Source organism: Lathyrus oleraceus, chromosome 7, assembly GCF_024323335.1.
Source record: "Lathyrus oleraceus cultivar Zhongwan6 chromosome 7, CAAS_Psat_ZW6_1.0, whole genome shotgun sequence".
NCBI lineage: Eukaryota > Viridiplantae > Streptophyta > Magnoliopsida > Fabales > Fabaceae > Lathyrus > Lathyrus oleraceus.
This window is the reverse complement of record NC_066585.1, coordinates 203,264,494-203,280,180: the sequence shown is the minus strand read 5'-3', so window position 1 is coordinate 203,280,180 and position 15,687 is coordinate 203,264,494. Positions and strand designations below refer to the sequence as shown.

The 15,687-nt window shown below is 41.4% G+C and overlaps 1 pseudogene; it reads left to right on the top strand.

Annotated features, from left to right (window-relative positions):
• Positions 1-560: 560 nt before the first annotated feature.
• LOC127102933 (DEAD-box ATP-dependent RNA helicase 31-like) lies at positions 561-3,214 on the top strand (annotated as a pseudogene).
• Positions 3,215-15,687: the final 12,473 nt, after the last annotated feature.

The window sequence follows — 15,687 nt, the reverse complement described above, 5'->3', positions numbered from 1 at the left end:
AATTGTTCCAAATGCTATCCTTTTTTTTTGCAGCAATGGAGATCAATACTCTAACTGTAGTAATCTTAGCTATAAGAGAACAAGTGTCAAAATGATCAATACCTTCTATTTAAGTGTAACGCTTAGCTACCAACATATCTTTATATCTCTCAATGGATCCACTGGCCTTGTATTTAATCTTGTAGACCTATCTACAACCAATAGGAGCTTTTCCAGGTGGGAGATCAACCACAGTCCATGTTTCATTTTCAGCAATAGCTTGTAACTCAACATCTATAGCATGTTTGCAACAATCAAGATTAATAGATTGGTGAAAGGTTTTGGGTTCAATGTTTGAGGAAATAGAATAGCAAAAAAAAATATATGAGGAGGAACAATAGTTATAAGAAAGAACTGAGGACAAAGGATATGTAATTGTGGGATGAAGTATGGAGGCAGTGGAATAGCAGTGATAGTATGCTAAATAACTAGGAGGATCCAAGGATCTTGTAGAATGTCTTAAGGGTAATGAAGGGATTCATTCAGAAGTTTGGGAAGAAGTAATGTTGTCATTAGAAATAATGTCGGGACTATTGAATTCGTTTGTGTCAGAAGATGAACTATTGGGTAAAGGGTGTTCATGGTTTGAGATATGTGCAGGGCTGAAAGGTACACTAGATGTACTATGAGGGTTTAAATTAGTAAGGATTTGAATATTTTTGAGACTAAGACAAGTTGTTGTGAGTTCAGTATTAAAACACAAGTCAGTAGGGATAGTACTAGGTGAATTGAGAGAGAAAATGGAGCTAATAGTTGGATTGTCATCAATTGATGCAAATATATCAAAAGGTAAGGACACATCAGTGGTACTAGTATGTTGAGTAGGAAATATATGTTGAAACTCAATGTGGGTATCATCAAGCACTACGCCAAAAACTGGAATAGACAGCGCACCTTAGAGGGCGCTTTATTACAAAAGCGCACTCTAAAGTGAAGCGAAAAAATAAGGAGCGAACAACTGGAATAGACAGCGCACTTTAGAGGGCACTTTTGTAATAAAGCACCCTCTAAGGTGAAGCGAAAAAATAAGGAGGAGATAGAGGGACAACAATACAGGGCGCTTTTTAGAAAGCGCCCTCTAAGGTTACCCTTAGAGGGCGCTTTTAAAAAAGCGCTCTATAAGTCCATGTGCATTTCCAGTTTATAAAGTGCTTTTGGAAAGCCTTAGAGAGCGCTTTCATAAGCTCCCTCTTAGGCCCCCTTTAGAGGGCGCTTTTTTTCCACAAGTGCCCTCTAAGGTCCCCTTTAGTAAACATTAAAATTATAACATACTGCGCGTTTTTTTATTTCACTCTCTGTTATTTTCGTTCTTTTTCACGTTAGGGTTCTCACTGCTACGATTTTCGCTACTTCTAAGGCGTTCTCCTTCCACCTCTGTTAGATCTACGACGTTTCCTCCTTCTATTAATTCGTTGTTAGCTGTTCGATTTTGACACCATAGGTATTTTTCTAATCTTCATATTACTTGGTTTCTCTTCTGACGTTCGCTATTGTTCATTTTTGGTTTCATTTTTCTTGGTTCATACATTTATTGAGTATTCTCAACAATAATTATTGTGTTGCAATGCTAGCAATGGAGACTAGGCATTATGGGTTAAATTTCACCAACTGTTCCATTTGTTTCTCGATGTAGAAAAAGGAGGCAGCAATATCTAAAACACCTTCTACCAATCAAAGGTACTCTATGCTATTCTGAAGGAGCACATTGCAGATGATGTTGACTACAAGGTTTGCTTTCTAATATGCAACCAACTGTATTTTAATTTTTTCTCTGTCCTTTCACTATGAACTGTTTAGATTAGTATTTTGGATTAGTAAACTGTGATTTGACAACAAAGTTTAACTTTTACAATCATGTTTACATGGATTTGGAGGATATGTAATGTAGCTATTGGTTTATCAGGTTCTTGTTTTCTGCACAACCGCTATGGTCACAAGACTTGTTGCTGATCTCCTTGGGGAGTTGAACTTGAATGTGAGAGAAATCCATTCAAGAAAGCCTCAGAGTTATAAAACCAGAGTTTCTGATGAATTCCGGAAGTCAAAGGGTCTCATCTTGGTTACTTCGGATGTATCTGCACGTGGAGTTGATTATCCAGATGTTACTCTTGTTGTACGGGTATATTTGGATCTCCTTCCTTGTTTCACTTGTGACTATATTACCAGCATGCTCGTGTCCATATGAATTTCTGTCCTATTTAACGCATACTCGTAAGGACACTCAATACATACATTTGCTAAAAGTGCAAGCCTTTTTTATTATGATTTGCCAAATTATTTAACGCTTTTATTGATTTCAAATTGTCATGTTTCTTCCATTTCTACAATGAACAGGTTGGTCTACCGGCTGATAGAGAATAATATATACATCGACTAGGTAGAACGGGGCGAAGAGGAAAAGAAGGGCAAGGCATACTGCTACTAGCTCCTTGGGAAGAGTTCTTTTTAGCTACTGCAAAAGATTTACCTATTGGGAAAGCTCCGGTCCCTTCAGTTGATCCTGACACTAAGAAAAAGGTATACTTGGATATACAAGGGAGACAATTATTGATTTTCTTCTAATACTTTAGCTAGTTTTTAGACAAACAAACCAATATGTGGAGCAACGATTAGCTACGAGTTTGGCAAGATCGCGGTGTGTCACCATGATTTTGGCAAAAGCTAAATTTTAAAGCTTTAGCAAAATTACAATGCCACCTCGAGTTCATTAAACTCACTGTGATTCCAACGATGCACTTACATTTTAAATTGTTAACAGGTGGAAAGGGCTCTATCCAATGTGGAGATGAAAAATAAAGAAGCAGCATATCAGGCATGGGTTGGTTACTACAACTCTAACAAGAAAGTGGGGAAAGATAAGTATAGGTTAGTGGAGCTTGCAAATGAGTTCAGTCGATGCATGGGGCTTGATAGCCCTCCAGCTATTCCTAAGCTTGTCCTTGGCAAGATGGGTCTTACAAATATCCCTGGTTTACGTTCCAAATAGGTTTCCATTCAATTTCTGATAACAGTCTTGTGAAAGAGAGAAATGTTCTTGAATTGAAATGCCCCCACTTATAGTTTGATTTTAAGACTTGAAACTTCTAAATTTCAACTATCATAGTAATTTTTTCTGTATATTTTGTACTTCTAGATGAATTATCATTTAACAAGTACTGCAGAAACTTCAGTGCCAGATGAATTTGTACTGTAAATCACTGATGCAAACTGTCTAAAATAGATATTCAATCATTAGTTTATGATTTAAAACATATACCTCGAATTATTTTATATTTTGTGTGTTGAAAAATGATAAGAATATATTTTGATGTTTTTTCTTTGGTCATTCCCATTGTTATTTTTTAATATTTTGTGTGTTGAAAAATGATAAGAATATACAGTTTTAGGTGTACTGCTTCAATATACAGGTTGTCTAAAATAAATAAATAAAATATAGCGCTTTTTAAAAAAAAAATTAATAACCACCCACTTTAGAGGGCGCTTTCCAAAATAAGCGCCCTCTAAACCCTTTAAATTTCCACTTTAGAGGGCGCTTTCCAGTAAAAGCGCCCTCTAAACCCTTAAAAGTTTCCACTTTAGAGGGCACTTTCCAGTAAAAGCGCCCTCTAAACCCTTAAAAGTTTCCACTTTAGAGGGAGCTTTCTTTAAAAAGCGCCCTCTAAAGTGGCCCTTAAAGGGCTTAAAGAGCCACTTTAGAGAGCGCTTTCACCAGGAAAAAAAGCGCTGTCTTTACCTATGCCAGCGCCGGATTAGAGGGCGCTTTAAAGCGCTGTTATAGGCCAAAAAAAGCGCCATATTTTCCCTTATTTGGCGTAGTGAAGATTTTGGTATTGTGACAGAGTAGTGTTGGGATGTGAAGGCATATGTTTCAAAGTAAATTTAGTTTCATAGAAAAGGACATTTCTTGATATAAAAGTGTTATGGTTATTGTCATACCCCAAAATTTGCCCATTAATATTTCAAGACATTTTTCAGGGCACTCCGACTCATTTTTATGACACTGATCTTAAAGGAACAAAGGCCTAGCTCACGAGTGGCCCAATCCAGAAAATGGCCCAAACTGGCCTGCTCGCTAGGCGAGCAAATCCTTCGCCTAGCGAACGTTCGCTACACGCTCGCCTAGCGAACGTTCGCTACACACTCGCCTAGAGAAGCTGGCAGATAACAGAAAATTCTGGGCTTCATTCTGAGCCCATTAGGTCACCACGATCACTATAAATACTGGTACTTCAGCCACGAAAATGGACAGACCAAGACGGACAGAGAAGGACGGATAGAAACCCTGACATAGAAACCCTGCTAATCCAGAGAATTCAGAAGGAGGAAACCCTGAAGGCAGCTCATCCGCACCGGAGCTACCGCCGCCTAACTCAATCTGGTATCCAGAGTGATCAGTCCCTTTCAACATCGCAATTGCAAACAGGTTTGCGCATCACCACTGTTTTATGCTTCCAATCGGTATTCTTTACATGCATAATGCATTATGATTAAAGTTTTGACGTGTAATTTGATTTCACATGCGAGTCTAAGTATGCCTGAATATCCTGAATGTTTGTCCATGCTATTCATGCAACTATATGCCATAAAGTTCAAGGTTCTGGAGATAGTGCTGTTGTCAAATTCAAAACCCGTAGACGCTCGCTAGCACATCGCTAAGCGAGCCCGTAGCGAGTCCTCGCTAAGCCTTCGCTAGGCGAGGCAGGGGCGAACGTACCAGTAGTTGTTTTTGTGTTTTGTCTTATGTTTGTCTTATTATAATCATGCATTATTTGGCCTTATGACTGTTGTGTTCATTTTGTAGTGCAATTTTCAATTGCACTTTATCTCGGTATTCTCACCCGTGTGTTTGAATTGTGTAAAGCTCGCATATTCCCGAAGAAACGGCCGGCTAGGTATTCCACTTTATTTGTGGGATACCCTCATGGAGATGTATTCCGAATTGCTTAATTAACTTTAATGTGGAGATACATCCTAATTGACCAATTAATATGAATGTGCATCCTAATTGCCTAATTAATTTTAATGTGGAGGTTCATCCTAATTGATTGTAATACAGAAATTCATCTTAAAATATTGCCTTTGAATATGTGATCTTGGACCTCTCTTTGTTGCCTTCGGTATTACGGTATAACGGTCGTGTCCCGCGAATGTAGGGATACACTTAGCAAAGACCCTTCGGTTAAATCATCATAAAATAAATCATGGTCCCTCGGATGTTGCCTTCAAAAATACGATTTTGTCCCTCGATGACCCTTCGGTGTAGCCTACGGTTAAATGATGATCGTCCCTTCGAATGCTAAGGTATCCTTACAACTGTTGCCTTCAATGACCTATCGATGACCCTACAATGACCCTTTTACATCCAAAGGATAAAACTACTTACTTCTCAATAGTAAGGACAGTTTTACCCTCATAAGGATAGGAAATGCCCATAACGACCTTAGGAAGGTATAACTCTCAATTACTGGATCGTAACCTAAAACATTTTCCACCCCTCACACTTTGCAAGTCCTAGAAAATCACCACTTGGTATACATTCATACTAGAATCATTACCAAGTTATATTTTTCTAAACTGTTTTTTTCAAAATCAAACGAGATAAATACTTTGTATACATTCATACGAGAATCATTACAAAGTTAAACTCTCTTTTCGAAACATTTTTAAACAATTCACCAACACTTTTCAGACAAAAATATAAGTGATCCAGCAATTAAGAGCCCATGGATAACCATGGATACAAAGGGTGCTAATACCTTCCCTTTGTATAATGTACCTCCCGAACCCAAAATCTATTGAGGTCTTTCCTGTTCTTTTCCACCTTTCCTTATTGGATAAAAGAAAAGTCGGTGGCGACTCTTGCTATCCGCGACATTGCGATAAAAAGCAAAATACCCCAAGTCAGTTCACCGTATGACAGAACTGGCGACTCTGCTGGGGACGATTACAAGAGAGGTTACCTTAAAAAAACAAGATCACTTATTTAAAATTGTCTGATTTACTTTTAAGGGATTGCTTGGGTATTCTTGAGTGAAAGATCCTACACCCGGATCTAGTGTACCTTAGGTAAGTAGCAATAGATCATCGCGACTATCTGGCGTATACTGGAATGGTTAAAATGATGGCTACGGTTAATGTGACACTTTGGATGTCCTGATGTTCCTCATGTTTACTTGAGGAAAAATTTGGCATCTGCGTGGTGTCATTAAAGCATTAACCAGACCTTTAGAACCCAAATTGACTCATCCTGGCCATTAGAAAGTAGTGAGATAACTGACTTCGGTTCCGACTGGGGTTGGTTGATACTCGATACTACACTCTTTGAGATTGGACTTTAGGGAAGCTTTGGTCAACCACTTGGTGTTGCACTGAAGTGGACTTAAAGGAAGGTCGATGATTTGAGATCCTTCTAGAACCCGGTTACTATTCTAGGACAGGTTGAACCAACCAAACTTCAGTGGGGAGGGTACTTACCTATGGAACTCATGCAAGCCTTAAAACTTAGGGATGATTGTTGTGTGATTTGCTTGTGTTTACTTACATAACATCATAACATCATAACATCATAACATCATAACATTATACTAACCATTTCAAGGACTTAGGGATTTAGCTTTGTTCTGTTAAACAGGTTATGGCTCCCAGGAAGACTATCCGGATTAATCTTGTAGCAATCTCTCCTCAACTCAAGAACTTAGTGTCAGAACTTTCCGATCATGCGCAGTTCATCAAGAGACATGGTTCTCTTCTCAATTTAGTTACCACTGGGTTCAAAGAAGATATGATGAGAGTTTTATTCCAGTTCTTCGACCCTAAACATCATTGCTTCACATTCCCAGATTATCAGTTGGTACCCACATTGGAAGAATTCTCCAGACTGCTTGGGATACCTATCCTTGATCAACTACCGTTCAGTGGTTTAGAAAAGGTTCCGAAGTCTGAAGAAGTTGCCGCAGCTTTACACATGACGAAGTCCGACATTGAAGCTAATTGGGTAACAAGGAGTGGAGTTAAGGGTTTACTTGCCAAATTCCTGACAAATAAGGCCCGAGAATTCTTAAAAGTTATGAATGTCCGTGCTTTCGAAGACATCCTGGCATTGCTAATCTATGGCTTGGTGTTATTCCCTAATCCAGACCAATTCATAGACATGAATGCTATTAAGATATTTCTCACTCATAACCCTGTACCTACCTTGCTGGGAGACATTTTGCATTCCCTCCACACTCGTACCATGAAGAAGCAAGGGACTCTCATGTGCTGCATACCTTTGTTGTCTAGGTGGTTTATTTCGCACCTTCCTCAATCGGTCTTGAAGAACGAGCAGAATTTGAAATGGTCTCAAAGGATAATGTCGCTCTCCCACCCAGACATCTGTTGGTGTCCTCAGTTCAAGGAAAATGTTACCATCATTGACCGTTGTGGCGAGTTCCCTAATGTACCACTCCTAGGAATAAGAGGAGGTATTACTTATAATCCTGCTTTAGCTCTGCGACAGTTTGGTTGTGCTCGAAGAGATGGTCCACATGAAATGATCATCGAAGGCATTGTGTTCGACTATGACAACGATTCCCAAGGCCTCCGTCAAAGATTTGTACGAGCTTGGGGCATGGTGAAGAGAGGTACGTTAGGACAGAAAATTCTATTCCTATGGAACCTTATCTCAGATGGGTACGCGCCAGAGCTCGTGAACTTGTCATGCCATATCTTGCAATCGGACCTCAGATTGTCGAACCTGAAGCTGAAGGAGGTGCTCCTCAGATCATTCCTTATCCAGATATGCCTACCAATGTTGAGGAACTAAAGAGATCCTGGATCCAGTTGAGAGAAGAAAGGGATACTTTCGAGACTCAGTTCGTCGCAGAAAGGAAGAAAGTGTTAGAACTTACCAGTCAGCTTAATGAGGAACGAAGACTCAATGCGTATCTTCGCCCAAAAAGAAGCCGCCCCTGGGAGACTTGAGCTTTCATTGTATTTTTATTATTATTCCTTTTGTAATGAACATTGGTCAAAGAAATTAGCAATGAACATTTCTCTCTTGTTGGTGATTTACGCAAAGTTAAAGTCCAAAAGTCCTTGAAAACATTTCATACATTGCATAGCATAACATAACACTGCATAACAGGTATTCTACAAGTTCAATGTTCTCACGGTCTTCCTTACAAACAGAAAAATGGATCTCGAACAAACTGTCAAAGATCTCCAGACTCAGAATGCTCAATTCAAGGAGATGATGCTAAGCTTATCCAAGGGGCAGGAGGAACTGAAGGCTCTTTTGCTCGAAAAGAAGAAAGACAAGAAAGCTGTGAATTTCATTAACCCGGGAAGAAGGCGTAAAGGACAGGCCGCGGGAGTCAAGTTTGGGATCCCGAATGGTCCAGAAGAGGAGACAGAGAATGATTCAGAAGAGGAGAATGTCGATCTCTTCAACCCTGAGGACGACGATGAAGATTATGAAAATGAACAGTACTCTCCAAGAGATGATAAGTACAAGTTGCTGGAAGAACGTATGCTAGCTATGGAGGGTCAGAAGGCGCCCGGTCTGGATTTCGAAAGTTTGGGTCTGGTCTCCGATGTGACCATTCCTCGCAAATTCAAAATCCCCACTTTCACTAAGTACGATGGTGCGTCCTGTCCTCAGATGCATCTGAGAGCTTATGTGAGAAAGATTCAGCCGCATACCACTGACAGGAAGCTATGGATCCATTTCTTCTAAGAGAGCCTGTCTGGCACACAGTTGGAATGGTATTATCAGCTCGAGAGCTCTGACATCCGCACCTGGACTGATTTAGCAACAGCTTTCTATAAACAGTACCAGTATAACTCTGAACTAGCGCCTACCCGGCTACAGCTGCAGAATATGACTATGGGATCTAAAGAAAGCTTTAAAGAATATGCTCAAAAGTGGAGAGATTTGGCTGGCAGAGTCAAACCCCCTATGACTGACAGAGAATTGGTGGATATGTTCATGGGCACACTGACCGGCCCATTCTACAGCCATCTACTGGGAAGTTCTTCATCAGGTTTCACTGAACTTATATTGACAGGTGAACGTGTTGAAAGCGGCATCCGAAGTGGAAAGATACAGGCGGCTGCCTCTGCAAGCACCAAAAGGTCCTATCAGGGGAGGAATGAATCAAATGTTGTGTACGGTCAAAAGGGTCGTAACAAGAAAAACCGTGACCATGACATCGGAGCAGTTACGATTGCAGCACCACCATCTCAAAACTTCCAGCCCAAACAAGACAGGCCAAGAAGGCAGTTTACCAGGATCAATATGACCTTGGCACAGGCACTGCAGGGAATGCTAAAGGCAAATTTGATCACCCTCAGAGATCCTCCTACGAATCCCAACACTACTTCTTCTCGTTATAACCCTAATGCCAGGTGTGCATATCACTCCGATAGCCCCGGGCATGATACAAACGATTGCTGGTCATTGAAGAATAAGATTCAGGATATGATCGAAGCTGGAGAAATTGAGTTTGAGCCTCTGGAGACCCCTAATGTCATCACTGCTCCTATGCCTAATCATGACAAGACGGTTAATGCCGTGGATGACGACGATCACGTTTCCAATGTGGCGGACTTAACATCTCCTCTCCCGATCATAAAGAGGAATTTATTGCAAGCTGGTTTATTTCCAGGTTGTGCTGAAGATTGCAATCTCTGTATATTCCAACCAGATGATTGTTGGGAATTGAAGAATGGTATTCAACGGCTGATGGATGATCGTACAGTTCTCTTCGAAAAGATTCCTAAGGCGGAAAACCCTATTGAAGAAATATTTGTGATTGCTAGGTCCAAAGTTCCAGTGAAGATTACCGCTACTAGGGCGCCTGTGAAGATTACTGTTGAGCCCAAGGTAGCTCCCCTAATCATTACTGCACCTGGCCCGATCCCGTATTCCTCAAGCAAAGCTATTCCGTGGAATTATGGCGGTGATGTTTACGTCCATGGCGTAAAGCAAATTGACAATTCTACTAATCCTAATGGCATCGTTGGGACTAGTAAAATTACTCGAAGTGGAAGGATTTTCTCTCCAGAAATCTCACCTCCTGTCCTTGAAACTCAAGGAAAGGAACCAGTCAATCCTTCTCAGTCAGAGACACCGGTCGAAGTTACTCCCGAAGATGTTGCCAAACAGGAAATGGAAGAAGTGCTGAAAATCATCCGCAAGAGTGATTTCGATGTGGTAGAACAGTTGGGGCATACCCCGTCTAAGATCTCGATGTTATCCTTGCTGTTATCTTCTGAATCTCATGCCAATGCATTGATAAAATTCTTGAAGACTGCTCATGTGCCTCAGGAAACATCTGTCGATCAGTTCGAAAATTATGTTGCTCACTTGGCTGTTGACAATGGCCTAGGCTTTTCCGATGCTGACCTGACACCAGCGGGAAAGAATCACAATAAAGCCCTGCATATCTCCATTGAGTGTAGGGGAATCACTTTGTCTCATGTGTTGATCGATAATGGCTCTTCCTTGAATGTGCTGCCAACAGTTGTGCTGGATAAGCTGGACTGTAAAAGCATCGAACTGAAACCTAGTGACATTGTGGTACGTGCTTACGATGGTGCGAAGAGTGTTGTCCATGGCGAAGTAGTCCTCCCTATCAAGATAGGACCTCAAGTCTTCAATACTACCTTCCATGTAATGAACATTCGTCCTGCCTATTCCTGCTTACTGGGACGCCCTTGGATTCATGGGTCAGGTGTTGTAGCTTCGTCTCTCCATCAAAAGCTGAGGTATCCCACAGAGGGCAAAATTGTCACCGTGTGTGGAGAAGAAGAGTACATTGTCAGTAGCGTGCATGCCTTCAGATACGTCGAGATGGATGGTGAATTCATTGAGACTCCTTGTCAGTCATTTGAAGTAGTTCCTCCGACCAATCCTGTCCTTAAGCCAACTTCCGGTGTGCCCAAGGTTATTCGGACTCCTCCTGCTATGATTTCCCTGAAGGACGCTCAAGCTGTGGTTGAAGATGGTGGCTGTACTGGCTAGGGTCAACTGATCGACGTACCGTACAAGTCTGACAAATTTGGCCTGGGGTTTAGCTCTGAGAAGGTAGCCAAGAGTCAAATTAATGCTGTAGAAGACGCTGACAGCGATTGCGACCTGGATAGCTGGATTTTCCCAACAATTGGCGACGGACTCAATAATTGGAAGGCTGAAGACACTATCCCGATTTCCTTTAGTCAGGAGTAATTGTTATTGTCTATTTTGGTGTTGCAAATTTTTGTTTTTTCACAATTGAACTTCTCCAAGCGTTGTGTCTATGCCCGGGGCACAATAGCTAATTTGTTAAGGGTTTTGTCATTTTCATAAGCATATTCATATTCAATAAATCAATGGACTTTTTGCATTCAAATATTGCGCTCTTTGTCTTTTCTGTCATCTTCCAAACAAGCTATGTTTTCTTACACACACTCACGTAACGAATTGCAGATCCATACCCACTTTGGATCCTGTTGATAATAGTTCTACTACTGTTCATTATGACTTTGAAAATCCAATCTACCAAGCCGAGGATGGAAGTATGGAAGATTGTGAAGTACCTGGAGAACTTGCCAGACTGTTACTGCAGGAAGAGAGGACTATACAGCCGCACGAGGAGTCAGTTGAGATTGTAAATCTGGGTACCGAAGTAGACAAGAAAGAAGTCAAAATAGGAGCAGGCTTGGAAAACAGTGTCAAAAGAAGGTTGATTCAGATGTTACATGACTATGTAGAGATTTTTGCTTGGTCTTATGACGATATGCCAGGACTGGATACTGATATAGTAGTACATCGGCTTCCAACGAGGGAAGATTGTCGTCCTGTTAAGCAAAAGGTTCGTCGCATGCGTCCTGAAATGTCTGAGAAAATCAAAGCCGAGGTTATGAAACAATTTGATGCAGGTTTTCTGGCTGTTACTTCTTATCCCCAATGGGTTGCTAATGTGGTACCGGTACCAAAGAAGGATGGTAAGGTACGGATGTGCGTCGATTATAGAGATCTGAATAAAGCGAGTCCCGAAGATGACTTTCCACTCCCGCACATTGATGTTCTGGTAGACAATACCGCTCAACACAAAGTATTCTCCTTCATGGATGGATTCTCGGGTTACAACCAGATTAAGATGGCACCTGAAGACATGGAGAAAACTACGTTTGTGACGCAATGGGGCGCTTTCTGTTACAAAGTAATGCCATTCGGTTTAAAGAACGCCGGGGCAACGTACCAGCGTGCTATGGTGGTTTTGTTCCATGACATGATTCATCATGAAATAGAAGTATATGTGGATGACATGATAGCCCGATCTAATACTGAAGAAGAACATCTCGATCATTTGTACAAATTGTTTGAGAGGTTGAAGAAATACAAGCTGAGATTGAACCCGAACAAATGCACCTTTGGAGTAAGATCCGGTAAACTCTTGGGATTTATTGTCAGTGGTAAAGGAATTGAGGTTGACCCGGCTAAGGTGAGAGCTATCCAAGAAATGCCAGTGCCCCGTACAGATAAGGAGGTCAGAGGTTTCTTGGGACGTTTGAATTACATTGCCCGGTTTATCTCCCATTTAACTGCTACCTGCAAACCCATATTCAAACTACTGAGGAAGAATCAAGAGATGATATGGAATGATGAATGCCAAGAGGCTTTTGACAAAATCAAGAAATATCTCCAGGAACCTCCAATTCTGGTACCGCCAGTTGAAGGAAGACCTCTAATCATGTATTTGACCGTGTTAGAAAATTCAATGGGGTGTGTGTTGGGGCAACATGACGAGTCTGGTCGAAAAGAGCATGCCATATACTACCTTAGCAAAAAGTTTACCGACTGTGAAACAAGATACTCACTGCTCGAGAAAACTTGCTGTGCTTTGGCCTGGGCTGCTCGCCGACTAAGACAATACATGTTGAATCATACCACTTTATTGATTTCTAAGATGGATCCTATCAAATACATATTTGAGAAACCTGCCCTCTCCGGAAAAATAGCAAGATGGCAGATGATTTTAACAGAGTATGACATCCAGTATACTACCCAGAAAGCAATCAAAGGAAGCGTGCTAGCCGATCATTTGGCTCATCAAGCGGTGAATGATTACCAATCTATGAATTTTGAGTTCCCGGATGAAGATGTCATGCTTGTTACTGATCAGGAAGAACATGGACCGGATGAAAGACCCGAACTTGGATCCCGATGGACTACGGTTTTCGATGGATCTTCTAATGCATTGGGCAACGGTGTTGGTGTTGTAATTATATCTCCCCGGGGTTGCCATACGCCCTTCACTGCCAGACTATGCTTTGATTTCACCAACAATATGGCTGAGTATGAAGCATGTATTTTGGGACTTAAGGCTGCTATAGACCTGAGAATCAAGTTTTTGAGGGTGTATGGAGACTCGGCCCTAGTAATCAGTCAGATCAAAGGAGAATGGGACACTAAACATCCGAATCTCATCCCTTATCGAGAGCGGGTGATGACATTAATTCCATACTTTGAGGAGATTACATTTGAACATATCCCGCGAGAAGAGAATCAGTTGGCAGACGCATTGGCTACCATGTCATCTATGTTCAGAGTCAGATGGGACGGTGAAGCTCCCAGGATCGCTATTGAACGATTAGATGAACCAGCATATTGTCATGAACTTAACACTGAGGGAGCACAGGAGAAACCTTGGTTCCACGAAGTAAAGAGATATTTAGAAGCTCAGGAATACCCTGAAGGGGCATCCATCAATGACAGGAAATTCCTGAGGAAGTTCTCCGCTAAATTCTTTCTGAGTAATGGAGTATTATACAAACGTAATCATGATTCAACTTTTCTTCGCTGTGTGGATAAAAAAGAAGCAGAAAGGATTATGGAAGACATGCATGACGGTATTTTCGGGACCCATTCTAGTGGACATACAATGGCCAAGAAGATTCTGAGATCAGGGTATTATTGGTCTACCATGGAAACTGATTGCCACAGTCACTCCAGAACCTGTCACAAGTGCCAGATCTACGCGGATAAAGTACATGTGCCTCCTGCTCCTTTAAACGTGTTGACAGCCCCTTGGCCCTTTGCCATGTGGGGCATTGATATGATTGGGGAGATTAAACCTACTGCTTCTAATGGACATCGCTTCATCCTCGTTGCTATTGATTACTTTACAAAGTGGGTAGAGGCAGCCTCATTCGCTTCTGTCACCAAGAATGTGGTGGCACGATTCATCAAAAATAACCTCATTTGTCGATACGGCATCCCCGAAAGAATTATCACTGACAATGGTACTAACTTGAACAACAAGATGATTACGGAACTCTGCACGCAGTTCAAAGTAAAACACCATAACTCTTCTCCGTACCGGCCAAAGATGAACGGCGTCGTGGAGGCTGCTAATAAGAATATCAAGAAGATCATACAAAAGATGACAGTAACGTACAAAGACTGGCATGAGATGTTACCATTCGCTCTTCATGGTTATCGCACTTCAGTGCGCACTTCGACAGGGGCAACTCCGTTCTCTTTAGTCTACGGAACGGAAGTCGTTTTACCGGTGGAAGTTCAGATTCCCTCTCTAAGAATCATGAAAGAGACAAGCTTAGATGAGGATGAATAGATTCAGACTCGACTCGATCAGATAAATTTGATTGATGAAAAAAGACTCGCGGCTATTTGTCATGGGCAGATATATCAGAAGCGCATGACCCAGGCATTCAACAAAAAGGTCAAGAGACGAGTGTACCAAATCGGCGACTTAGTTATCAAGCGTATCATTCTACCACAAGGTGATCCCAGGGGCAAATGGACTCCCACATACGAAGGGCCATTTGTAGTTAAGAAGGTATTCTCTGGTGGAGCCATGATACTTTCTACGATGGATGGTGAAGATTTCCCGCATCCGGTGAACGCGGACATAGTTAAAAAATACTACGCATAAAAGACCCGCTAGGTCGACGTGTCTAGGCAAAAGTAAGGGCATCCCGGCGAGCCGAAAAGGGTTCGGGCAAAAATTAGGGATAAACATATAAAAATGTACACCCGGCAAGTCGAAAACCTGAAAAGGCGGCTTGGGCAAAAAGGGGTATCCTGGTGGACTGAAAACCTGAAAAGGCGGTCCAGGCAAAATTTAGGGATCAAAGCGTATGACTATGTCCCGTTCTCAGACAGCTGCATCCAAGTTCAAAGGACTGAACAAGCTAATCACTTCTATCCAACAGCAGGAGATGAGAGGCTTGAAGACATAATGGCAGTAGGGGAATTAAAGTCAATAGGACGTTTTCGGCATAGCTTTCTCTTTGTTTTCTTGACAATTTCCTCTTACTAGGATTCTGTCTCCGTGTATACAAATTGCCTGTTTATAGGCCCTCTTTCAAATCAATATAATTTTATTTCCAAAAAGATGCTTTTTCTGTTTTGTTTGCATAAACGTCCATTGATTTATTTTGAATTGATATGTGCATTTGAATATGATCGATGTGTACCAAAATGCATGCATAAAATAGAAATAGCAATCACTACGAGACTTCAGGATCGTGGAGAAGGTCTAACCATGCTTTCCAATGAATCCGTTGCTAATTCTATTCCCCAGCAAAGCCAGTTATTCCCCAAAAGCAATTGGCATTACTAGACAAATTGGTAATCTCTTCCACCCCCAGCCAGGCTTC